Here is a 27,167-nt window from a genome sequence, read left to right on the forward strand (position 1 = left end):
TATATATATATATATATATATATATATATATATATCATTTTCAAGCAAAAAATTTTGATGACTTCTTTAGTCGATGATGAATTCGGTATTTTTTCCACTTGTGCAGAATGGTAGCTGGCATTGACCATCACGACACTGTTTGGTGGAATATTGGGAAGCATTTTTTCAAAGATGTCTGCTGTCATGTTTTCGTGGTTGCTTCTTTGACATGTATTGCAGACAACAACAAAGCGGTATCTACCCAAACAACTTCAGAGCCCGCATGTAGTATGATAATTCGTTTGCTCCGCGAAATTGCCACATCCAGAGAATATTTTCCGCTGTTACCATCAGTCCATCCTTTCTAGACGGTATCGTGGCTATCAAACCAGGCCTCATCTAAATACCTGATGGTGACGTTTTTAGCACGAATTTATCATATATCAACTATTCCGGTATGGTGCATGTCAAGTAGACTTTTTGGGACCCCACGATCTTTACGTGTTTTTATTTCTTGGACACCATTCACAACTATGTCACGTGCTGTGGCATAGGGTGTTTTAGTCATCTCGGGAGTTAATTTTATAGCTACACTTTCCCCAGATGTCGATTTCAGAAACAGGAACGCATTTAAAATTATAATTTTGGCAGCAACCGGCAAATATGTCCATGTCCATTTGAATTTGACGGATGTTCATCATCAACGACAATTACCACAATCTCAACTTTTTCGTCGCTGGACACTAACGCGAGTGACTAACAAAATTGAATACTGTTAGTATTTGGTAATAAATAAATTGTAACAAAATGTATATGGTGCCTCAATAAAAATGGCACACCGAGTATTGAAAAACAATTGAATAACAGTAAGTTGGTAATTATTAATTACAAACAAAAGACGGAATAGAAATAACTCCAAAGTTTCGAGAGCTAAGAAATTACTGTTTCATCAAACTGACAGCATGCTCCCATTTCATCAACTACCACAAATAAACCAATAGCAAACTGGAAAGACATCCATTATAAATCGATTATCTACAAAATATTTTAGAGTCATTAAACTCGGAAATTGGAAATCAGTTTAAGCTTTATATTGTGTTTTTAATATAGGAGATCAATCTATCTAATCGGCAAATTAAACTACCTCAAGTAGGGACTGTTTTAGGAAGATTTGTAAAAAGGACAATAATATGAATTAATATAAATTTAATCAAAGAAAATTTCAGTACTCTCAAAATACAACAGTCCGCACGGCACAGTTCTTGTCGGTTAACATCTTAAATAAGGCCCTGGCTTGAGGTACACGTGCTGAAAGGAATGGCCCCTTCCGTTTAACAATAGGCAGGTCTTAAATTCATTCCCAAGTCAAAACCATAAAAGGTTGTAAAAACGGTATGCTGTTTGGCGAACTCTATCTGCGTCGTTGTGATGGCCCTTTTTATAAACCGCCATAATCCGAAATATTTTCAAATTGTCAGGAAAAACGCCATTGAAAATTGCTTCATTGAAAAGGAAAATCAATGGATTTATGCGCGAGGCACTAGTTCATTGCATGAAGATTTTTTTAAAGAATATCAGATTCACATGCAGGAGAAAAATCAAATACTTTATACTGCTATACTTTGAATTATCTGTTTTTGTTCCAACAGGTCAATATTTGTTATATTGTCAATATTTTTAATATTCATTTATAAACATGTTTGAATTTACACAAGCATGCCTTAAAAAGTACCTATCCCAATAACATAAACTACTTGCACAAGAAAATGTCAAAATTTCCGCAGGTAAGTTTCGTAATTCTTCACGTGACGTCATTACATTTTCAAACGCTATGGTTAAGTTTATTATATGAATATTGTCAGCTTATTTTATTTAACTGGTCAAACGATCTATTCCTGATTAGAATCAAATTAATAACTGTTTTGAAAGACACTAAAAATAAGTAGGTATAATATTTTGTATTGGCAGGAGATTTCTGCAGTTTTGGTGCAGTGTATAAATACAGAACATTGAATTTTTCCGTTAAACTTTGATTTTCGTAATATTGTTACTGCACCACTGCTAATGTCTAGAATATTGAGGAAATTGGTGAGTGATGGGTTATCCCTGTATGTCCTCCATTACCCACGGAGCGCAGCTTCCTCTGTGATATCGCACATCCCGAAGAAAACCGTATTAAGTCGTAAAATTACAATTTTTCATGTTTTGCCAAAAACAACACTTTTTAGGGTTCTACTTTACCCTAACAAGCCAACAAAGCTCTCATTTTGTTTTATGCACTAGATGGCGCTAGGTAAAACGTCATATTGTCAAAATTGTGTTGGTCGCCAGTTGAAAACAGTATTATTTCGGCGTACTACGCCGGATTTTCTGATTTTCCGAAGAAAAGTGTATTAAGTATTAAAATTGTGTACTGTGCGATATAAATTTCTTATAATTTTTCGAAACAAAAGCGTATTATTTCTCTTTGATACGCTTTTCCTTCAATTGTCAAGGTAAGAAAATTCTATTGTTTTTTATGGATAGGTGTATTATATGAGGATAATTCGTTATTCTTCAATTATGTTCGCTCGTGGGTAGTATTATCCTAGATTGATACCTTTTTTTATCAAATAATTTTTTTATAATATGAAATTTTAAATTTGAAAAAGGTGGTATAAGTTCTTAATACATTTTTACAGTAAAAAAGTTAAATTTTTCTTAACTTAAAAGAGAAAGGTTACTCTTTTGCTCCTGGTGCTACTGAAGTAACGTCTTGCATTTTTAAGTACTTAGAACAGAAGGCAAATACCGTCAATAAGGAAGACTTGGAAATTACTTTTTATAGTGATAACTGCAGAGCTCAGAATAAAAACAAGTAAGTACTTTTAATTTTGTGAACAAATAAACATTAAACGGTGTTTATTTTGTTTCAGATACATAACTGCTCTTTTAATGTATGAGTACTTGTACAACTCAAAATAAAGAGCATTTCTCATAAATTCCTTATTGCCCGACACACGCAAAATGAAGGAGACAGCACACATTCAACAATTGAGAAAGGTTTTTTTTTCCTATAAAACTGTTCTCGAAAACTTCCGAAACTTAAAGAAAGAAAATAATTAACACACAAAGACTTTATAGATGCAACAATTAACAACAGATATAGGTAATAATTTCGATAAAAATGTTGAAAATGAACAGGTTTACTTATCCCAGATTAAAATTGTAAAAGTAGAAAAGCAACAGCCTTTCAGGTATTTTTATAAACAGTCATATTCGGATAGCCAATGGAAGTGTGTTAAACAAAAAAAAAAAAAAACGAGAAAATCTAGATCTGCGGCATCATTCTTTCTTCATTCTTTGCCAGCAGAAGTGAAACTTAGAAAAGCGTATAATTCAAAAGGCACAATTAATGAGAATCAAAAAAAGGATTTAAAATTCCATTTTTACGATCCTCTGTATTAATGGTTTTTTGAAAATGTTTTTTATGACCTCTAAATTAAATTTTAGAATTGTGTTAACCTAAATGTCAATAATGTTTAGAAATAAATGCCTTTTTGAGTCATTTGTTTGTTTTAATTCACCTTTCATCGACAATTCGGAAAAAATAGATTATATTTTTTGGAGAAAACTGTATTAAGTCAACGAAATCAAAGTTTTTTGGGGTTTTTGAAAACGTGACCGAAATATCATTTTATATTTTGTAAATGCTTATTATTCTTAACAAAAATAAAGCGATATAACAAATATCATAAATATAATAAACTCTGAGAACAAAATGTATTATATCAATTCTTTAAATGCTCCTCCTATAAAATTGTTAATTAGTCACTTAATACAGTTTTCTTTGGAATGTGCGATATGTGCTTCATTGTTCTTTTTTCCGATGCTTTTTTCAAAAAAAAAGCCTCTGCATTAAAAATTGTGCGGTTAAGATTAGTTATCAGAATCGTATTTCTTGCGCTCAAGCGAGCCAAATTTTAATCCCCCCGCATATCATTCACTACCCGTCGATTTTCACTAAAATGAGGCATCAGTCAGCCCAACGTCGAGTACTCGAAGTATAGCCTGACGAACACAAACAAGAGATAAACAAGATATGATAAGTGGGTGACAGATATTCCTGCCACGCAGGGAAATTGACGCGGTACACACTGTAAACTGCGAGTGAATTATTATAAACAAATTAGGCGGCGCTAATTTATTACTGTCTTTATTGTTTTCCGTCTCTCTTTACGAGGTTTTTTGAAGTTCTAATAACGGATCTCGGGATTTTTCAAACACGCGCATCCTCTGGCTGCCGAACAAGTGCGAAACGAAAATAATCAATTTGGACATCTGCGCGGTGTATTGTCTGTCAGAATGTTGCAAAAATAATTTTTTTCCACCGCACTTTCACACGAGATCAAACGCAAACGATGTCGGATATTTCCGCGCAAGATACCAAAAATTTTCAAAGAATTTATGGCTTTTTGCGAACTGTCAGATGCCCTTCTTCCATAAACGTTTCAGAGCAAATATTCTTCTTTCCCCTCCTCTCCAAGTTTATTAAATACTTGCTCCGCCCGTGCCAAAATAAAATCGTGACTAAAGTGTTTATAAAAATTATTGCGTAATATTGTTTACGTGTGACTTTTGAAGCTGGAAGAGCGCAAAAGAAAGTTGTGCAACTTTTGTAAATGTAAAGCGGTGCTTTCCTGTTTCACTCTCAGCACCAAGCACTAGAACGTCAGATACAGAGAACGAGTTTGTGGTTTCTTTTTAATATTTATAAAAATAAAACCGCAATTATTTATGAGCTTTTAATTTAAATCTGCTTGAAAATGGAAGAAAAACCTACTATTAATCCAAGAAAGTGGGTTTTCAAGTAGTTATCTGCAGTTTTAATATAGATTTGAGTCCGATAAGTTATGAAAATGCAGATTTTGACTATAATCTACTCGGAATCAAGAGCGAAAACCATTTATTTGTCCCAAAAAGAGGGGTTTTAAGTACATATCTGCTTTTCTAGGGTTGATTTGGGTGCATTAAGAGGCGAAAAAGCAGATTCTGACAGGGATCTTATCGAAATTGGCAACTCTTTTACTTATACAGGGGGTTTTACGTCGATATCTGATGGTTTATAAAGGTTTGCGTTATTCTAATGCCCGAAGACGCCAATTTTGACAAGTAATGGGTGTTTTTTTTCGATGTATAGAACTTTAAGTTGGCATTACATTTCAAGATGGCGACCGATTTAACAGCTGTCAAGTAATTTTTTTGTCAGTTTGGTTTGGCAATTCATCATGCATACACTCACGCCTGAACAACGCTTGCAAATAGTGCAATTTTATTTCTAAAATAATGGGTTCTGTGCGGAATACGTATCGCGCACTAAGTCCATTTTATCGTCGACAAAATCGTCCATCGGAGAGCAGTAAATTCGATTAACCATGTTTACTCTTATTGATAAATCGCATCCCCAGTGACTCCGTACGGTGCGTACAGAAGAAGCTATTGCTGCTGTAGACCGTAGCATTGAGGAAGACCCGAATGAGTCCATCCGCCATCGAGCACAGGAATTGGACCTGTGTCCATCCACTTTATGGAAGATTTTGCGGAAGGATCTTGGTTTACGTGCTTACAAAATCCAACTTGTGCAAGAATTGAAGCCAAACGATCATCAAGTAAGGCGTAGATTCGTCGAAACTAACCAAAACGAGATTGCCGTTGTTTCCGATTTTCATAAGCGAATTTTATTTAGCGATGAAGCGCACTTCTGGTTGAATGGCTAAGTCAACAAACAAAACTGCTTCCTTTGGAGCGAAGCTAATCCTCAAGTGTATGTCGAAACACCGTTACATCCAGAAAAACTGACTGTTTGGTGCGCTTTGTGGGCTGGTGGAATCATTGGTCCGTACTTCTTCAAAAACGTTAGAGTCAATGGTGATCGGTATAGAGCTATGATTACTAAATCTTTCATTCCTGAATTGAATAACTATGATGTCCAGGATATGTGGTTTCAACAAGATGGCGCAACAGGTCACACAGCTCGTGCTACAATCGATTTGTTGAAAGGCACGTTTGATGACCGCCTAATTTCACGTTTTGGACCTGTGAATTGGCCTCCAAGATCTTTTGATTTAACACCGCTAGACTACTTTCTGTGGGACTATGTAAAGTCATTGGTCATGTGTTATTGCCGATATACGGCCACAAATGTTGGAAAAAGTCATCGAAAATTGGACGTCGAGATTGAACTACATACACGCCAGCTGTGGCGGTCATATGACAGAAATCATATTTAAAATGTAATGCCACAAGATTATCTTTCGGATAAATAAAATTCATGTCAATCGAATAATCCATCGTTGTTTTATTGCAACTTGAAGTTCTATACATCGAAAAAAAACACCCCTTATAAGCAATTTTAGACCAAGATTATAAATTCGTATTCAAAAATCAAGATATTGAATTTGAAGATAATCTAATGAAAAAGGGAAAGGAAAGGAGAAAAATTTACAATATTTGTACCATAAAAACGGAAATAACCTCAACTTTGCTATTTTAAATGAAACACCACGTATATTTTTAATTTTTTAAATTGGCTAAACAATTCTAAACAAATTTTTGTTTAACATACCGTATGTCATAAATCAATAGTTTTTTAAATAAAGCCGTTCAAAATTATGTCACATTCTAAGATATTTTTATTGTACTTTATTTTACTGATTTTAGAAATGAATGGTGATATACAAAAGTTGTTTAGAATTGTTTAGCGAAATAAAAAAAATGAATACATAGGGTGTACCATTTAAAGAACAAAGTTGAGATTACTGACGGCGAAACTGCAAACTACATTAATTGTTTTTATGCTACAAATGTTCATAATATTCAGCCATATCAACTTACAAATTAAATATTTTTAAAATGCCGTTGTGGACAGTAGTTTCGTTGCCTTCTGGTATATCGAAAATTTTAAGAATATTTTACATCAACTGTAACATCAAATATTTGCCAAAATAATTAATTAATATTTCTAGTGTTTCTACATGCAAAGAGTACCAAACATATAGTTACTAGAGGCCCTGAAAATGCTTATAATATGAAGCAACTATGAAAAAACTTTGAAAAAATTAAATTCAACATGCGCATACGCGACATTTTGACTTTCGTTTTTAACCAATAACCCTGCGGCATTCAACAACCTACATGGCCGCTGACAAATCCCATTGAATCATCATCTCTAAGAAAATATCATAGCCGTCATCAGGCGCATTAATTTTTACCGCAGTAGGGTCACTATATTACCTAACAGCTATCATTTTTGTTCCATCAAAAGCCGTAACTATAAGCTTTAGAAAAAAGAAAAGGTTTTAATACAAACATTGTAGTGGTTTTCGTCCAAAAATGCCCAAAGTACTCAAAATTATTCCAAAAATGTCTTTTTGTCTTAACGGAACAAATATTATTAAATTTCGACAAGTTTTGTCATATTTGCTCTATTCTCAATTGTTTTTGAGTTATTTACAGTTGAAGTTTTATTTAAAGTTTATATGTTATTTATTTTAGTTTCATTCCATTTTAACTTGAATTTTTAATTTTTTTTATATTCGAGTATATTTAATGAGCTTTTATTACGAGTCCAATCGCAAATGAATTGGACAAAGATGAAATATTAACCTATTGTTGCATTTGTGAACTAATTCGATTGTCTTCTGCATATTGTTAACTAAAGTTTTACACTGTTCGGGTTGAAAGTTATCCCAAATTTCCTTAGTTGCCTTTGTTCCGGAATAGTGGAGAAGTTCGGAGTGCTTTTCTCATTTGGTGCCATTGAGTCTCAATTGGACAAAAATGCAGGCCTTCTTGAAGGCCATTTTAAAACAGGTATATTTATTTCTGCAAACCATGGCAGTTCGAGTGGTGTGGGATGCTGCGGCATCCTGTTGAAATATGAATCCTCCTTCCGGTAGTTGCATCGTCTCAACCATTATTCTTCTATATAACTTTGTATCATCATCAATCAATCCATCATCAATAAAAAACAGAAGTCCAACTCCTTGTAAAGACATGCAGCACTAAACATTTACAGATTACACAAATTTAACTTTAACTCCGCAAAGGCATGCTGAGGGACCATGGAAGCTGAACTGTTGTTAAAAGTGAAGATGGATGATTGTTTACTAGAGTTTAGTAAAGAGCCTTCTACATCTGTGGCAACACTGTTTTGATAAGTGGATGCAATGGGAACGCAATTTGGAGAAACAGAGATATTCGTAAGGAAGCCTACTTCGCTTGAATTTGTTATGGGCAATTTTTTTTGAATAAGAAGAGATTTCAAATAACTGAGTCTCATTGATGTAGAAGCCATGTTTTATGCTCCATAAAAGTCGATAATGAAATATTCTTGTGATGCATTCGACTTCTTGTTATTTTACTTTTTCAAACTTCTGTCTTTCGAAACTCGTCTACCAATTGCATTTGTCCATTTTCCAGCTATATCTTTCGATGCAGCTCTCCGATCTTATTTGATAATTGCGTGAAGAGCCCGCTTTTCTCTTCCTGTGATGTTCGAACGAGGGCCGGTTCTCTTCGTCCGGATATTTTCATTATTTTTGAATTTTTTGCAATATTGTTCCCAGAAACTCAAATTTTGTGAGCAGCAATAATAGAATTTTTTGCGACAAACTGACTTAAGACGCTAAATTGACTACCAGGAATATTTTTATCATGGTCCAACTAATATGCGTCAGATATAATAAAACATTTTTTTTTAAGTAGTAACTGAAATAATAAGAAATATTGTTGATTAGTTAATAGTATATAGCCTCAAATTATCATAGTTGTTTTTGTTAGAGTTATTTTGAAAAAGTAAAAATTGGTTTAGATATTCAACATTGGGTTAGTATACCGCCTAGGTCGAATTCATATGCGACTGGACACTTTTCTAAAATAGTGACACTGTTTAGATGTGTTTAAATATGATTTTGGTTTAAGGTTACGGGTGAAGCTTTGAATCAACTTCAATAAATTCATAAAAAACTACATTAAATCACAAACGAAGACGAATTCCGGAGCACTAAAATTATCTAAAAGCAAACGCAAAATACAGAACCATAACTTTTCACCTCAATCAAGCCCCGATGGCTGGAAAACGAATGCGGTTTTCTCCGTCGCAGCGGCACGAGAAAGCCGCTTTAATCTCCCGATCATCTAAACAAAAATACAAATTTAATACCGTGTGTTCTTCTGCGGCAGACCACCCAAACGGTTGTCGCGGGGCGGCGAGGACCATGTGATCACAGGACGCCGTTTGGAATAATAAACAAATTGCTGAACGTAAAGGTACGTAAACGCGCGCACATGCGGTTTCAACGTCGAAATGGTTCATTGAAACGACGCTTTTACTAAGTACGATATTGCGGTTTAATTTAAAATTTTGAATTTAATTAAAAGCAGCCGCAGTGCAGAAGAATGCTTCGAATTAGCTGTTCCTCTAGGACAACCAACAAGAAGTTCTAACAAGATAAAAGGAAAAAACTAAGCGGTTTCGTGTGGTAAAGGGACGCAATGTTTTTCTATCTTGCATTTTTCAGTTTTTTTGAATTTGCGGCGCACTCTGTATATTTTTGAAAAATTGCTAAGAATAAAAGTGTATGGAGCCGTATCTTCTGCGTCTTCTGGTTCAAGAATTTTTTTGGTCTCGTAAACGGTTTTTGAAAAATGATGTTTTTTGTAGACCCTTGCACTTCCCGACCCCCCAGCCACACCATTTTCAATAGGTTTTGTCACGAGGCAAAGCTGCATATATCTGCTAAATATGCAGTCGATTGATTCAAATTTCAGATACTTATCGTGTTCATAGCAATGTCCAAAAAACAGTCGAAAATCGCGAAAAAAAGATGGATGGATATTTCTTATAAGCTTATGTGCCTCGTTTAGGGTTAAAAAGGCGACAAATTTCAATTTTGTAGCTCCTACGATTCGAAAGTTAGTCAGGAAAAACCAAAAGACGAGAACGGAGAACGGACAAACAATTGCAGCTAATCCTGGAAGGCAAAATTGAGGGTAAGGCAGCAACAAGAAATCGTGGCTCAGAAACATCAGATACTGAACACACAGCAATGGCAACACACTACTTCATTAAGCTCACAATATTGAAAATTTTGCCATTTTGGTCGTCAACCTCGCGAGAGAAGAGAGGAGAGGAGCAGCAGTCAATGGGACCATTGTTAATAATATACTGGGTGTTGATGATGATTTTAAAGAACAATGCTTATCACTCGCTTTACTTTTGATATATATTTGAATTTAAAAAAAATGGTTTTTACTCGTTTTAATTGAAAATGCGTTACATATTTTGCTGACATTTGGTAGGGGCCCACATTGCATAGATGCACATAAAATGCTAACCAATCAATTAAAAGGCAACGAAACTCTTTTTATTTTTTAGAATCACATTAAAGTGTAAATAATATTCTTACCAAGCCATAAACAACATAAATGATTTTTAGTACAAATACTAATATTTTTAATTTATAGAGGAATGTAATAATAGTTAAATTTGTTATCACCATTAATATTTTTGACACTTCTTCGTGCAGTTTGCACGGTAAAAAATTTCCACTTAACCTGCTTGTTTTCGAATATTTGAATTTTATGAAATATTGTGGACAAACAGCCAAAAGTAATCGTGTTTCTCTCAAATATAAAAAATACTAATCTATTACAAAAACAGGGAAATTTTACTCCCCAGGGGGAAATTTGTTCTATTGGCCATGATCGTGTATGCTAGAAATATGGAACAAAGGTGGGAATTTAACCTACAATTTTTTGTCTTTTATGCTTATTAATGATATTTTAATTACCGAACTAACATATAGTCAAAAATAGCAATAAGAATGAACCTGATCATTGAAGTGATATTATCATGCTGTCGAGGAGATTGAGATAGGAAGACATGTGCAGGAAATTTATTCACATATTTAGATTAATAAAAATCATTGTTCAACAACGGAAACTAATCTCTGAGGCCTTTCTGTTACATAGAGGATCAGATAGCTTTGTTGTATTAATTTTATTAGAGGTTTAATTAATTAATTTTATTGGGGGTTTTTGTTTCCAGGGATATTTTCAGTGAATAAAAATCTTAAAATCGCCCTCGGGATGAAAATTTTTGGTAATCCCGTCCCAGGATATGTATCATCAACTTTAAGGAAATCCAATTTCTAGCAAGTTTTTGGGGGTGGCGTTCTAAACGTTACAGATAACAGATAAAGTCCTTAATTTTAGTAATAAAACATTTTCTCCCACGATCCTTGGTATATTCAATCATTAGAGAAATAAATATAACCAAAATTATTTTTCCTCGTCAAAGTTAAAGTTGACAATTTTTAATTGAATGACTCTGAAAACGCAGTTTAATTTGGGCTATATTGTGCTACCCTCTAAACTATGAAAACATGGGAAGTATTTCCTCCAAGCTATTATTTTTTAAATATGATTTCGTTATGTGATGAGGTTTAATTTCAAAATAATTGAAAGTTGAACAAATAAAATTAACTAAAAGTATTAAAAATCGCCATAGCATTATTTTTTTTAAAGTGCCATCTCGATTAAATTTTTTGCAAAGACGTAGCGCTAGTAATTTAGCAAATTTTTGAACTCATTTTAACTGCATTTTTGTTACTGATTATAGATTCCATCAATATATCACTAATTTATAAATTCAATTTGTTCCTCGAAAGGTAATAAACTTTTTTAACGACCCAAATAGACGACGAATGGCCCATCATTTACCAACATTTCCAGCAGCCTTAGACACCTTATTCCCCGGAATTTGATCTTATAAAACGTATGATCCTGTAAACAAAGTTTCCTGTGTGCCTCCGTTTACGTCGAAATAAAACCAGTGGCGTGCATGCAACATTATTTAGTCAGTAAACTACTTAATCACAATCCTCACAATCTACGAAACAGACCACAGACCACAGGCCTTCCCTTAGAGATGTTACCGCATACATCATACATACAACTCATGAAGATATTTTAAATATTGACAAATGCTTCAACATGGAGAAGTTTTTTTGCCTATTTAGGTTTTGTAACACGTGATGAGTTAAATGCCCATAGTCCTTTGTGGAGGTGATTGCAACTCAATTGATTAAACCATAACATCCACCAGGCGAAATTCCAGATACTTTAATTTTTCTAGTTCACTTTCGTAAAATTTAATTTGATTATTAAGAAACATAAAATGGTATCGGTTACTGTACTCACAAGCTGAGAAAATCAGTTTTCATTTCCCGTTCATACATGGTGATTCCGAATTTCGTACCAAAAAATGTTGAGGGTATATTTATCAGTTAAAGAAAGTCTTCTTACTTCTCGTCCCGTTTGATCGCAATTAAATACTATCCGTTTTAGGAACATTTTGGATCGAATATAAGTTATAACAATAAATCTCCAAAGCTTGAGGGACACACCATGGATTTACCTATAAACCTCACTCAGTGAAATGAATAATTTTATTTTTATTCCATAAAATAAAGTCTTTCTTCTACTCCCGTCTGTAAAATACCTAAATACGCACCGATCTAGAGTGCGGGAAGCGTCGCTTTACCACGTCAGTTTTCGGATGTTTTCGGAGATATTTCCCACGCTTTGAATTTTGACGTTTGTGAATTCTGATAGTCATGTCAGTGAATGTATTCGTGTTTTGCGAAAATGTATCCAAAAACTAACGGTCGTAGAAAACGTATAGTATGCAACACGTTCGGTAAACTTTTTGACTCACTCGTTTATTAAACACTCGCTCCACTCGTGTCAAATAAACTCGTGAGTTAAATGTCGTTTACCGCACTTGCTGTATAATATACTATTATGGTGACAAGTAATCGTGTCAAGTTTTACGGAAATCAACTATAAGGTTTCTGAGTAATTCATGGAAATACGTTTTTTATACACTTGATTGGAACACCCTGTATATTTTAATGTTGTATCTAAACTAAACTAAAATAAATCTTCATTTTAAATCCATTTTAAATCGTTATCAAATTTTAGGTTTTTTAATTAGATATATAGATATTTAAGATATGGGCAACAACCTTAACATTTTTAATGAAAAAAATATTACGCCAGCTACTGTTTTCGCAAAATTTTAAGTTTTAGAATTACATAAAAGAAATTAAAAACTGACACGTCCCTTAGCCAATTTTTGGAGCAGTTCTTTTAAAAATATAGAGAAATTACGTTAAAAAATTTCGAGTTTTAATAGATAATTATATTATCATATTATATTGTACACCGATATGGCGTACAGAAAGAATCAATTTACAGCATCAGTTTCGTTTCCCAATCCCCCCGAGTCACTTCGAACATTTCCGGGATATTATCGCATAGGTTGGGGAGCAATCGGATGTTTTAGGAGATATTACCGCACGGCTTCAATTTTGACATTTGTCAATTTTGACGATCATTTGTTTTTGATTACATTTTGTGCAAAACAGCACGAATCCATTCAGTGACAGGACCGTCAGAATTGAGAAACGTCAAAATTCAAGTAGTGCGGTAAAATCCCGGAAATGTTCGAAGTGGCTCGGATCCGTGGGAAACGAAACTGGCGCGGTAAAATGACATTTTCCGCACGCTAGATCGGTATATAATTAGGTATTTTTTAAAAAGTAAACAGTGTTTATCAATTTTTTACAGGAATTTCAGTTCAGTTCGGTTCAGCCTCTGGGGTATTGAAAATATCTTTTGACAATTCGTCTTGTAAGAACGAGACGCTGAGTTGTCCTAAACATCATACGGGCACTGGGGTTTTAAGAAAAACCAGTGATATGGTGTGAAGAACGAGTTTACCGGAATCAGCAGTGAAATCGGATAACCGCAAAAGGTACTTTTCCAATAAGACGATGAATCCCATCCCATATCCTGCACGATACTAACCTTATGGACAAAGTTGTTTGAAAATGTTATCGATTGTTATTCGTATTTATCCCAACTGTTGCGCAAAATATTAATGAAATATAGTTTTTTTGGATATAATGGATTGACGATCCTCGTATCATCAATAATAAATGTTCATAAGAAAAACGAAGGGACTATATGCTACTACGGAAAATCGATATTTGTATATTAAGATTCGGTACCTGCATATCTTGAGAGTACAAGCATATTAGGGCTTCTTCTTATTTAACTGGCACAACTGGATATGTACATACTAAACTTGCGTGCATAGAAATCAGCCCATTTTAATTTAATATGCTTTAGAATCACTTTAAATTTGTAAAGAGCGCTGATCTTTTATATGGTTAAACAAACGAAAGGTGTTCATGCAGTAATTATATTGTTAGTAACAAACTTGTTATAGACTCAAATTAATCACATTTCCAACTGGAATTGTCACATTATTATTAAGGTTTAATTATAAAAGTCACTCAAGTTATTAATTTAATCGAAAGTGGACCTCGCCTGTTGCTCGACAACTGACTATGACTATGACCCGCGCAGCAGTTCGAAGAGTATAAGGAGACTGATCCTTTGCTAGGAGCCCTGCAATCGTCACCTTAATGCGGTTCAACTCCAACAACAGCCCCATGAAGTTCGAAGAGTGGCTATTAGTCAGTGGATAGTGAGACAAAGACTGAAGGAAAATAACCTGACCTTAAAAACAACTGCACAAAACTTAATCATCGACAAGCACACCTACGCTTTGCACGGGATCATCTGAATTGAACATTGGCCAATGGGGGTCTGTTCTGTTCTCAGATGAGGCCAGAGTATGCCTTTTTGGTAGTGACCGACTAAAAAAAGTATACCGAAGACCAGGAGAGAAGACCGAAGTCGGTTTTCGCGTTATGGATAGCCTGCAGGCAGTCTCAACGTTAATCCGAGCTAAAACGGAGAATCCGAGCTAGACTTCGTACCCCAACCTCGATCCCAGAGTTTATTGTTGCAGTAGAGGAAGAGTGGGTTAACATTCCACAAGAAACAATAGGGAACTTGATTAGATCTATGCTTAATCAAGTAAGAGATGCTTTTAGGGCAAGAGAGGTCATTCCTATTATTAAAAAATAAGTGTTGAGTTGGTAATTGTCAATTTGTTTTTAGTAATAAAAAAAAGTTAATTTGACTCGTGCAGACTTTCTTACTATGGTAAACCTAAAAAGCAGAAATAAATTTTAATTAATTTAAACAGCATTTTTTTTATCTGATCAGTAGTTTAAAAAAAATCTATGCACGCAAGTTTATTTAAAAAGTATCAATACAGTTACAAGTTTTAAGAAATTTACCCCGTAGTGTATATAAGTTGCATCTACTTCTGTGAATTTAGAAACATACCTGCTGGTTCGAATTTTTTAAAAATATTTTGGAAACTCACACCAAAACTCTTTTTCGACAGATTTCTGCATCTTTTCAATAGTTAAAAAAGCTACCACCAAAACGTTTTACTTGGACCTTGCCCTTTTTATTTCCCGCGGTTTTTGCTTTGCATTTTGCTACGTCAATGTATGCCGGTACCGGCGAATCCCAAAAAATCCTATTTTATCGCCTCTATCTATCACGATTGCGTTTATTTTCGTTTTCGGGCCGTCAAGATGTACCGCGATCGATGGCCTGGTCTGGATTGCATTCGCCTCGATTTTGATAGGATCCGAACGAATTTCGGCGTTTACGAGATCATTAGTTGTTCCCGCGAGTAGTTATTTGTTGTTTTACGACCTCGAGGCGCTCGGGATCGCGTTGGGACGCTCGCCATTTCCTGGAACGTTCGACTAAAAAGTGCACCGCTCCTTGGAAAAATATACTCCGCCGCGAGAGACGACCGGGTATCGCAAGCAATGACGGTCATAAAGGATGTCCTGAAATTAAAGACGCATATCGCACTTAGCACAGAAAACACTAAGTGAAATTTTCCAGATACATTTAAAAATGTTTGCCGTTCAGTTCTTGAATCTCTATGATTGGGGTCTGATTAGCGGGCATATTTTTGTGTCATAGTTTGTTTCCGATCAGTTAATTAATAACAGTAATTTTCAGACGCCTTATTTAAAGCAACTGTTTAACAAAATCCGCAATATAAGAGACTTTCGGTTTAAGTTGGAGAAGATCAACTGATCGATTTTGAATGCTCTGGGCAAGACTTGGATTTTCTCAAAAACGCTTTTTTTGAAAAACCTCGGATAACTTAATAAATAAGCAGTGAGATATTAAACAAACAAGGCACATTCTCCTCCAGTCAGGGTGATCTAAACACCTACAGATCATCGAAAATTACAAACGAAGGGAAAATTATAACAATGCGTATTTGAATAAATTTGCTAATATTTCCATTTTTCCATTTCCATTTTGCATTGAATATCATTAATAAAGAATTGTGATTCTCTTCTGGTACATCTCAAACGTTTTCTTATGGTGAGGAAATCTATAATAAAATAGCTGCTGCTACGAATGAATGAATGAACATGAATGAATTTTCGTTTAGCTGTCCTGAGTAGACGTGAATTACTTTGGATGTGGCAATACCACTTATACGAAAAATTATAAACGAAAGAACAAAATATATTGAAAGAAGAATTAATGAAAATATAAAAGCTTATATCAACTCAGAAATTGGCAGAATATTAAGTAAATTCGATGAGTAAAAAACGGAGATAACGCAACTGAAACCAAAATATGAAAAAATAGAAACCAGACAAATAGATATTGAGAGAAGATTAAGGAAGAACAATGTTAGATAAGACAAATAGATATTAAGAGAAGATTGAGGAAGAACAGTGTTATCATTTTTGGATTACATGATCCTCAATTACCAGATACAGTCAGTGTTTTAAATAACAATCGATTAAAGTAGAATTGGTACAGTACACCAAAAAACAAACAATATTCAAAAACAACTTTCAGTTGAAAGGAATCAAAGCTTTCATGACGAAGGATTTATGCTTTGAAGACTGCAAAGCAGCTCAATCTCAGATCTACCAAATTCAAGTAGTAAGTTGGTGTAGACCGTCTGCGGTCATCGGTTATCACCTACAATTACTGTATTTTGTTTGCTGCTCTTTGTTATCTATTTTTATAGTATTTAGTGTGTACACTTCTTGATTGGTTTCTCTTTTTTTCGTTTTTGTGTGTATTTTTTGTACATTTCTATTTATCATTGATATTGCTATATTAATAGTGTTTGTAGTACTGCACCGTGTTTCAAGCGGAAATTTTCATGGCGGCCAGAGAGGTGCTTCTGCTCAACCACGGTAGCAGGAGAGTATTCTTCTGCTCTGACAGTAGTGCTGCACTTATGTTGTTAAAGGGGTGTAAAGGGGTACTGAGGAAAGTGGCCGAGGTGAGGACTGTAATTTTGGTCTAGGTCCCGGTTCACACCGAGATCCCGGGCAATGAGGCAGCGGACGCCTTAGTCAAGGAGCGCTCCTCGCACAGGCATATGGGAGCAGAGCCCTGCTTGGGTGGGGAGCTCTCGAAGCCTGGGTGAGAGAACGGCCCGTGGTAAACTACAGGGTTGCTCCTGGAATGAGGCAGGCGAGGCTTATGATAACTGGGCTCGCCCTCCCTCGGACCAAAGAGCTGCTTGGACTGCCCAGAAGGGAGTGTAGAGCACTAACAGAGACCTACACATGACACTGCCGGCTTAGGAGGTATCATTGCTTGCTAGGTGTTGGAGACGACCCGGAGTGCAGGAGGTGCATGGAAGGGGAGGAGACCCCGTATCATCTGCTCACCAAGTGCCCTGCTTTGACATGAGCAAGATTTGGAGTCTTCGGAACAGTCCTGATCGATCCGGACTCAGTGCACGGTATTGGGTTAAAGAAGTTGCTGACCTTCTATAGGAGGGGCGACATTCTGGATGCCCTCTTGCTCGGTCTGGGGGCACAACGGGCCCATCTGGTGGCCTAAGTGCTTGGACGCCAGCGGGGGTCGCCCCCCTTAAATACCAAATAAATAATGTTGGAACTGAACCACCCACACGTTTTTTAACTAAGTAACATTTTGTACGTTTTTAACCTGGATCAAGTCATTTTTGTTCCTATTAGGATTTCTAAAACTACTTCCACCATGATCAATTTAATCTGCTGTAACTCAGAAAACATAAATGATTCAGGTGTAATAGGCGTTGGGATCTTGGATCATCTTTTGGTTAGTTTTGGTTAGTGGTGTACGCGGCTTTGAATTTCATTGCTACCCTTCCCAATGTGACCCGTACACTTTTAGATCACTTGATCGAATAAATGTAGTAGATTTTCATACAGTTTTAGAAAATGCTCGCTGTCCAAATATCTTTGATGATGATAAGATGGCTTTTCTAATTAGTACTATTTTAACTGTTTTTGATAAGCATTCTCCAGTTAGGATAATAGGAAGTCCTAATTAGCAGTATGCTCCTTGGACAACTGAAAATATTAGATATATGAAAAGGTTAAGAAAAAAAGCGATAAATAGATTTCGTCGCACTAGTATTGTACTGCAGTGGAATTATTGCAAACAACTTAGAAACTTGACCACATCTGCCATAAAGGCTGAAAGAAAGCATATCTTAACTTCAAATTTTAAAACTCTTAACACAACTTGGAAAGAATTCAAAATTTTGAACAAAAAACGCGAAAATATCCCAAAAAATTTAAAAAACGTGGATCAAATGAACAAATATTTCACACAAATAATAGGAAATAATGTTGTAATTTAATGTCAAATTCTTCCATATCTAACAGCCAACATTATCTCCTATATACAGGTGCGTGACGACTTTGACTGATGAGATGAGAATAGTGATAAGGGTCTAGTTATGCTTGGCCTTTGACATGATTCGTCATGGTACTTTAATATATAATGGTTTTGATGAGGCTGCCTTCTCACTAGTAATGTACATTTTTGATCGACAGGTATCAGAGGGTGGTTTACGATGACTGCTCCTCAGATGTAGTTAAGGTTAGAATAAGAGTCCCTCAAGAAAGTATTTTCGGCCCCCTCCTTTATAGTATATACGTTTAACTTCTTAAATTTTCTTAAGTCTTGTTATTGATGTGAATTTAAAATTCCAATTCTGTGTGACACTTTAATACTAATTTTAATTTTGCTCATACAATATATGGATCATTCCTGCATTATGTTGAAATTAAAATGATAAAAAAGTCCAAAATTCTTGTATAAGCCTGACATTGGTGATTGGACGGAAGCAAAGAGTTTCCTATAAGCTTGAAGAGTCGGAATGGCTTTCCATGGTTCAGCGACATGCTTTGCATTCGGTATTTCTGTATTACAAAATAATTAAATCAAAATGTCCTCCCTATCTTTATGAAAAACTTACATATCGTACGAATGTTCACAACATATTCGTAGACAACATTTGTTAACTATACCTATTTATAAAAAAGAATTTTTCAAAAAGTGCTTTTACAATCAGATTGCGTTAATAATTAATAAATATAAAATAAATGATTTTACCCAACCTATTGGCTCATTCAAAAGACACATGAAATACAAGTTTTTGCACGTGTTCATAATTAGCACTGCATTTTGCTTAAATAAAGAAATATGTTTTTTTCTCTATTCCTCTTGCCCTGTCTTCTTTCTTCCTTTCTTCCTTTCTTTGTCTTTATATTCCATCATTCTTCTAAACCGTTCTCTACATAATGTAAACTTCCATTATTGTATCTAAGGCGAATATGAAATGTTGTTATATGTATTATTTCTTTGTTATAAGTTTAGTTGCTTCAACAGCACCTAAGTTTAATTGCTTCAACAGCCCCTAAGTTTTTTTGCTTCAACAACACCTTAGTTTGGTTGCTTCAACAGCACCTAAGTTTGGTTGCTTCAACAGCACCTAAGTTTGGTTGCTTCAACAGCACCTAAGTTTGGTTGCTTCAACAGCACCTTCTTTTGGGAAGGAAGCTGCGTTAAGGCCCATTAATCCTTTGTATAGCTTTTATAACTTGGAATGCATACTATAATTTAGAATGTTAAAATTTTTTATTATTATTATTATTGTTGTTATTATTCAGTTCGTTATCCACTTTATTAATAGTATACCGAAATTATTTGAGAACTGTTTCTTCCACCTTAAGAGTTTCCTACTATATCGATCTCTAATAGTCAATCTCACCCCAGTTTTTGTTGATAAAATTCGCGACACAGGAGAAGGTATCCTGTTAAATTTATCGCTGAAGTTCTTAAGGAGCCTACAGTATACAAATAGTATAATAATTTTTGTTTTATTCTATGTAGGTGTGTATAACCTATTTTGATTTAATTTGATCAATATCCGTCACCTGTCCACACCAGTCTAAATAAACATAAATTGTTTTTGAATTTGAAGGCTTTATGAATATTTTATTACATCTTTTAATAATTAAGTTAACCTTGGTGGAAGGTGGTCACACTTTTTCTGACTAATGGACGGTTTAATACACCACGACTTGTTCACATTGTAATTCCATAACACCAAGAATGACGTAATGTCATTTTACAGAATGCGCCAAATTTGACACTTTCAATTGATTGGTTTAAATTAGCCTCTATATCGAATATGCAGTTTAGTAAATAATCTGAAAAATGATATAGATATTTCTATATTCAATAACTTAAAATTTAGATTAGGTTATTAGATTAGGAATTTTTACACTTATTCCTTAGTTTTATAACTTTTTGTATCAATTTTTAGTTAATCATATTTTTAATGGATATAAACAAAAACTAATATCAGTGTCATGGGCTCGATTTTGATAATGAATGAAAGTTTTGCGTTTCTCTCAAAACATTGCCAAAGTACCTCTTCACTTCAAATTTGAGGTTTAGGTATAAGTTATTTAAAACTGGTAATTCAATAGTTATCAAAAATTAATAAGTTTTAACAGTATTGCATTGAATGCCTAATATTGAGTACTTCTCGTTGTGTTTTTATTATATTTATTGAATTAAAGATGCTCTTACTAAACCCAGGATCATTTTTACTTTGTACATGAAAATATCGTGTTTGATAAACATTGTTATTATATATGTACGTCGAAATATCTTGCTGGGACATTATTGTTTAAGATAAATTTAAAAAAACTGTTTGTAGGAAAGCTAAAATTTTGTTTAATATTATAAATATTACAAAAAATTGAATCAACCTCTTCATTGGAAAGTTCTGATGAGGATAACCTAGGTTTATTGTTAGATAAGCCAATATTAAAATAAGTCTTTTCAAAACAGATATAATCCATACTCAATAAATGTCAGATTAAATTAAAAGAAGAATAAATACAAAGAAAGCATACGGCATTTCGATAAAGATCGTAGATAACTGATAACCGACTTACGTATGAAACATTTCTTCCAATTGTGATAACCTCATCTATAAGCCGCAAAACAAAATTTGGTAAATCGTTGATAAATAGTACAATAGGCAATTTGAATTCCAAAATTCTAATATTCGTCCAAAATTTTCTTCAGAACATTCGCCAACTAAGACGTAAAACAATTTACGATCACAAAAATGGCCTTTGTTTTGCTTTAACACATGTGAAAATAGGCCTCGTCGAGTCTGGTTTATTGCCGTAATAAAACGTTATCTTCTCGACAATTGCGCATGCGATCCGGAGCCGCGTACAAAAAATAGAAGAATGCCAGAGGGATGCGAAAATAAAAGGAACGGATGATTTTATTTGAACGCGTCCCGGTTGTTATACGGGTGGCCATGTGTTTGCCGTTGGTCGAGTTTACGCCGTCACGGTTTGCCGCTACGAAAAGACAAAAAATACCACAATTTAAAGAAAAGCACGGTAGGTAGCATATGAAACCAAATTCTTGCGAAAGGCTCAGGCGGCATTGATTTTTTCGTAGAGAAGGTTATGATTTTCCGCGTTGCCTCTACATTGCCCAATTTTCTTCCACACGATTTCCACACACGTTTTTCAAGAACATTTAACGCGATCTAGGCATATTTTGCCGTCACAAGGTAATTGGTTAAAAACAATATTTTAAATCTTGCGCATGCGTCGGATGTACCTTCTCCATTTTTTTCCAAAGTTGCCTTTATTATTGTCGCAAAATATGTCAGTAAAACTAAATTCTGGTTCTCTTATGCGTTATTTTCTACACTCCAATTCAAAATTCCTGAGCCATTGACTACTTTAATTAACCTTGTCAGTTCGAAATATTCAAAATCGGTGCCCCCATAACACCTTTCGTCTCTCTTTTATTGTTAAAAAACAAACAAACGAGTATTATACAAATATGACAGAACATTCTATTTAAAAAAATATAATGTACATATATCTATTTCATAAATTGAACTGCAAACATACACAAATGATTAGTTTTTATCAAAAATGTCACTGGAATTTCAAAACTCGTCAATTATAATATATTATAATATAATAAATCCTTTTCATTCAATTGATAGTATTACAATAGCAATTAAGTATGTTGCCTTAAGAGTTTCTCAGGTAAGTTTTGACTAATTTTATAATAGAAAACGATCTTTGTGCCTGCATAAATATGATTAAACGTTCTTATTAAATCATTGAAATAAGTGTAGCTAAATAAATTAGGCGCTAAGTGTTTTTAAAAATAAGACATTCTTCTTCTAGTCCAGTTAAGCTCTGAAGAAGCCAACAGGATGATCGGCGAAACGTTAGTAAGTTCGACTCAACAACAACCGACGCAGAAGTTTTGTAAATCGTATTATACTTATTTTTTTTTTTATTTAGATAGTTTTAGATTTTGTTGAAGTTCATTAAAATCTGAGGCGTTTTATATTGAATAATATCCTAATGATAATGATTTACAAGCGACGACCCTACTCGTCGAGTGTCTGATAAACTTGTTGGTACTGTATATTTATTTTTTTGTAATACGAATCTTCTTTAATTAACTTAAGTCAATAATAATAGTTCTAAATTAAAATGAATCCTTATAACACATTTTCAGAATAAATAAAAAAACTGTTGTATAATGTTGCTTCTCGTTAGCGTAGATTAAAAAAAATATATTTATCATAGTAAAATGACCGCAGTAGTATCTAATATAATAATTTAAATAATGATTTAGATTAGTTTTAACCTAGGCATACAGTTTAAAGAGAAGCGACAAAAAATGTATATATAGTAATATAAAAGTTCTATTTTAATCTTAAGGTAAGGTAAAAAGCTAATAAGATAAGCTAAAAAAAGTTGAATTTGATGATGAGAGTGCCCTTTAGGCATAACACATCCAAACTCTCTAACCTTCAAGTATCTTTAGAACGATTTATTCTTTTGAAAATATTTGACTTAAATCTTTTAATTAGTTAGTTAGTTAGTGAACTTGCCCGCCCTCTTGTGACTTTTGAAATTGATGTAGATTCTATACACTTAGTTAAGAAATTGAAGCAGATTTTTTTCTTATAAGGCTTAGTATAAAGCACTTTATTTATTGCACTCGTCAAAAATTTTTCAAAATGCATGTTCTGCATATTTTTTATATATTATATATATTTCCTATCCTTCTACTTTCCTACGTTGATGACAATATAAAAAACAAATCTGATGTCTGATGTTCAGAATTGCTCAGATTTTTTGACTGAATTGCGTCCGCATCTATAAAAAAATTATCTAAGGTTTTGTGCTTTTAAGAGTACTCTTCTGCTATGTATATTTAGTTATTGAAATTTAATTGCTATTCAATGAAATTTAGATTTAAAAAAAACGTAAAATCATATTATATTCCACGACCTAAATCGATGCAGTAGCATCTTCAACTAACCAATCGAGACTTTTGTGCGGCCCTTGTATACAGACCACAACCACCCAAGATGAAAAAGGACCACCGACGGAACCCCGCTGTTTTACCGGCTCGTCCTTCCACCGTCAATATTTTGAAGGATTCTGATGGCGCCGGTCAACCCTTAAACCCTTAGCTTTGGTCCGTCGAAAGGTTGAGAAGGTCGACCAGATGTTTCTGTTAGAAAACTTGGCGGCAAATTGGGGTTTATAGTTGTTTTATTCGGCTTTGTATTTCTAGACAGTTCGCTAATCGTTTTCAAGTTGATCAGTGAAATAGTTGTTGCACAATTGTTAACAATATCGATCGGCATTTTCCATTTTCACAATTTTTTTAACAAATAAAAAACACAAAGGTGAAGCAAAATTCAACGTCGACGTCAACTTAAGTTAATGAACCATTTAAGACATATTGAAGAGAATATGTAGATGATTCCCAACTCGCACGAATGCACGTGGAAAGGTAAGAAAAAGAAGAAAAAAGGAAGCAAAATATAGAGAAAATATCGATAATTACCTAAACAAGCAAGTTTTTATTAAGAATCTAATTCTGTTTTCCACTCAGAATTATTAATTACAATGGACTCTATGTTATTTTGTAAGCAGTTTTTAAATATGATGGGCTGTCTTTTTCTAACTTGCCGCAGTATTAATTATTAAATAATTGATTTAATTAAATTTATTATATTCGTAATTAAAATAGAAGAAACATTTTCTGCTCTCACTTTTGCTTTTACTTGGTTCGAAAAACGGAATGTCTTAACCATGTCTAAATCAAATCAAATAATAAAATAAATAAATAATAACATCAAATCAAAATTATTGCCATTTCAGGCATCGGATAATGTCAAAAATATAAACAATATATTCCAAACAGTAAACATCAAAATAATATACAAAATTGCTCCTTAACCGTTGATGCAAATTAGGATGTTGAAGAGGCTCATAGTTACTAGGATTGGATTTAACAATTAACACATAGTTATAAATAAAAGAGTTAGTTTTCCCATATCACGAAATAGTTGAAGACATGAGAAAAACCTTGTTCTTATGATTCGCTGCTACAATCAAAATACTTCTCCGCAGTGGGATGCGTTTGACCAATATACTATGCAATAATTTAGGTACGAATCAACATCTGCAAAATAACATAAAAGCAACAAATCCATAGAAACATAATTTCTTAATCTCCATATTACGTAGCAATAGGTACAAAGTTTTTTTTTAAATATAGTCCGTTTGATTAGGCCAGGTTAAATGGGAATCGAAATAGACACCCATGAATCTGGCTACGTCTCTCTGGTCAATAGTTTTGTCATTCAATCTACCTAAAAAGGCCTTTGCTTTTTACAAAACTTCGGGATTCCTCCTGCGTCGGTTTTTGCTTAGTCGAAATTAAAAAGGCTTTTGTATAAATCCCTGAAAGAAAACACAAGCAAGGGTATTAGACAACAAGATTGCATGCTCAGGACGTTGGAGTTGGTATTTTTGCCAAATTCTTGGAAATTATTACTATTAGATGCGGAAGTCGCAATATCGGCAAACAGAGATAGATAGCTGTCCCTAAAAAGGGGAAAAATATAGTTTATAAATGCAATAAACGATAGAGGACCTAGCAGACAGCCCTAGGGAACCCCTCTTAAAACCGATTTCAATTCAGAAATATAACTAGTATCAGTCAAAAACCATCTTAACCATGCAAGCGCATTTCCACGCATAGCATAATCAAGTAATTAATGAGAGAAGCATATGATTATTGGTAACGTCGAATGCACGTTGCAAATCAACCAATATACAGGTACTTCTGCGGTCTTGATCTAAATTTAGAGTGAAAGAATTGCCTGATTTGAGAAACACATATACGAAAACCGAACCGCATATTTGAAAAAAAAAATTACATCGAAAAGTAATAAGAGAGCAATGGAATACCTCTATAATTCGAAACTAACTTAATGTCAGCCTTCCTGTAAAGTGGAAAAATTGTTGCATTTTTTAGGCAAGATGGAAAAGTACCAGTACCATCATAACTGGAAATATGCTTCTGTGTAACTGACAGAATAATATCGACCATTTAAACTTGTATTTTGTCGATTACCTCCTCAATAATTGCCTCGCGAGAAACACGTTTACTCATTTAGCCATAAAATATCGAAATAATTCGCCAAATACTTGGCAAACATACCGCGGTCGAAAAACGGGAATCGTTTGCGTTAAAAATAGGCGGAAATGAAACATACGATATGCAATGTGTGGCGTGTCAATGAAACTGCGGGTCTACGGATCATCTCGATATTTATTTATTCAAAGCTCGCTACAGAACCGCTTCGTATCCATAAAATCACCGAAACATGTCCCGATGCTGTAATAAGCGATGAGCATTTCAAAATACACAAAAGGAAAGACTTCGACAAACCAAAAACAACAAATAGCAAAGGATAAGTTTCGCGTTGCACGAGAATTTCGTGGTCTGTAAATTATTTATTGCGGCACCATATAAATACTTCGTTAAGTCGTGAATATTTCGCCATGATCCTAGGCGAAGCTGCTTTTTCTAAAACGCTCCAAAAGAATGTTTGTTTTAGAAAAATGTTGCATTGGACCAAAATAAATCTCAGCGTTTCTTTGAAAGAGAACAATGACAAATCCTTAAAACTACGAGCTTGAGTTGATGGTGTCTCAAGTAGTAGTTTCCATAGCCTTCCGCAGTTTACTTCAACTGATGGTTTGTTAAATGCCTATTTGCTCTCCTGATTAAAGTCTACTAATTGAATGGATAACAATGGGTAAAATCCATAAATTAACCCAAAACTATATAATTAGAATAACCGGCAGCATAGAAGTGATGTTGTTTTATTGAAACGTCTTTTTATTGTTGAAGAAACTCGCACTTGAAATAAAACCTTCTTCATTTCCTGCATCAATTATTCAGATTCCATTGCGTGCACTGGCATTAAAATAACAATGTTTGGTTTTATTCAGCAAAGAAGATTTTGTTGAATTTCCCTTTAGTCAATAAAAACAACTTGCCTTGAATACTTCCGAGTTTTTATTGTTTAAATAATAACTTAAGAATTGCACAATACCTTTTTATTGCTGATATTCTTATATTTAAAGAATATTTCTTTCAAAATTATAGATAAATTGTTTGATTTTTTCAAGGATTGTCGTAACATGTTCTTTGGCTTCTTATATGTCTTCATACATGTGTTTCTTTTTACTCTTTTTCCGAAGTCTTTTTAAAGTGCTTTCAGCAATACTGCAAACACCTGAAAATCACTGCATAGTTGGGAATTTTAGAATAGGGACTAAAAAAGTAATTTATCGGACGCTGACGTCATTTTATGTAAACTGTGAGTTTCTGATCTAATAATAATAATAATGGGTCATAAAATGAAATTTTGGAACGATATAAAAAATTCGGATTTTATAATTGAGAAATTTTTAAAGGTATAAGTCAGAAACTGAAAA

General features: G+C 34.0%; 1 long non-coding RNA gene across 1 annotated transcript; it reads left to right on the plus strand.

The window, feature by feature from the left end:
- Positions 1-2,311: 2,311 nt before the first annotated feature.
- Positions 2,312-3,362, plus strand: LOC132707833 (uncharacterized). Its single transcript, XR_009619781.1, has 3 exons — positions 2,312-2,474; positions 2,748-2,836; positions 2,895-3,362. It is a non-coding gene; the product is annotated as an uncharacterized LOC132707833 (long non-coding RNA).
- The last annotated feature ends 23,805 nt before the right edge of the window (positions 3,363-27,167 follow it).

Source organism: Cylas formicarius, unplaced genomic scaffold (assembly GCF_029955315.1).
Source record: "Cylas formicarius isolate icCylForm1 unplaced genomic scaffold, icCylForm1.1 PGA_scaffold_9__14_contigs__length_23061073, whole genome shotgun sequence".
Classification (NCBI taxonomy): Eukaryota; Metazoa; Arthropoda; class Insecta; order Coleoptera; family Brentidae; genus Cylas; species Cylas formicarius.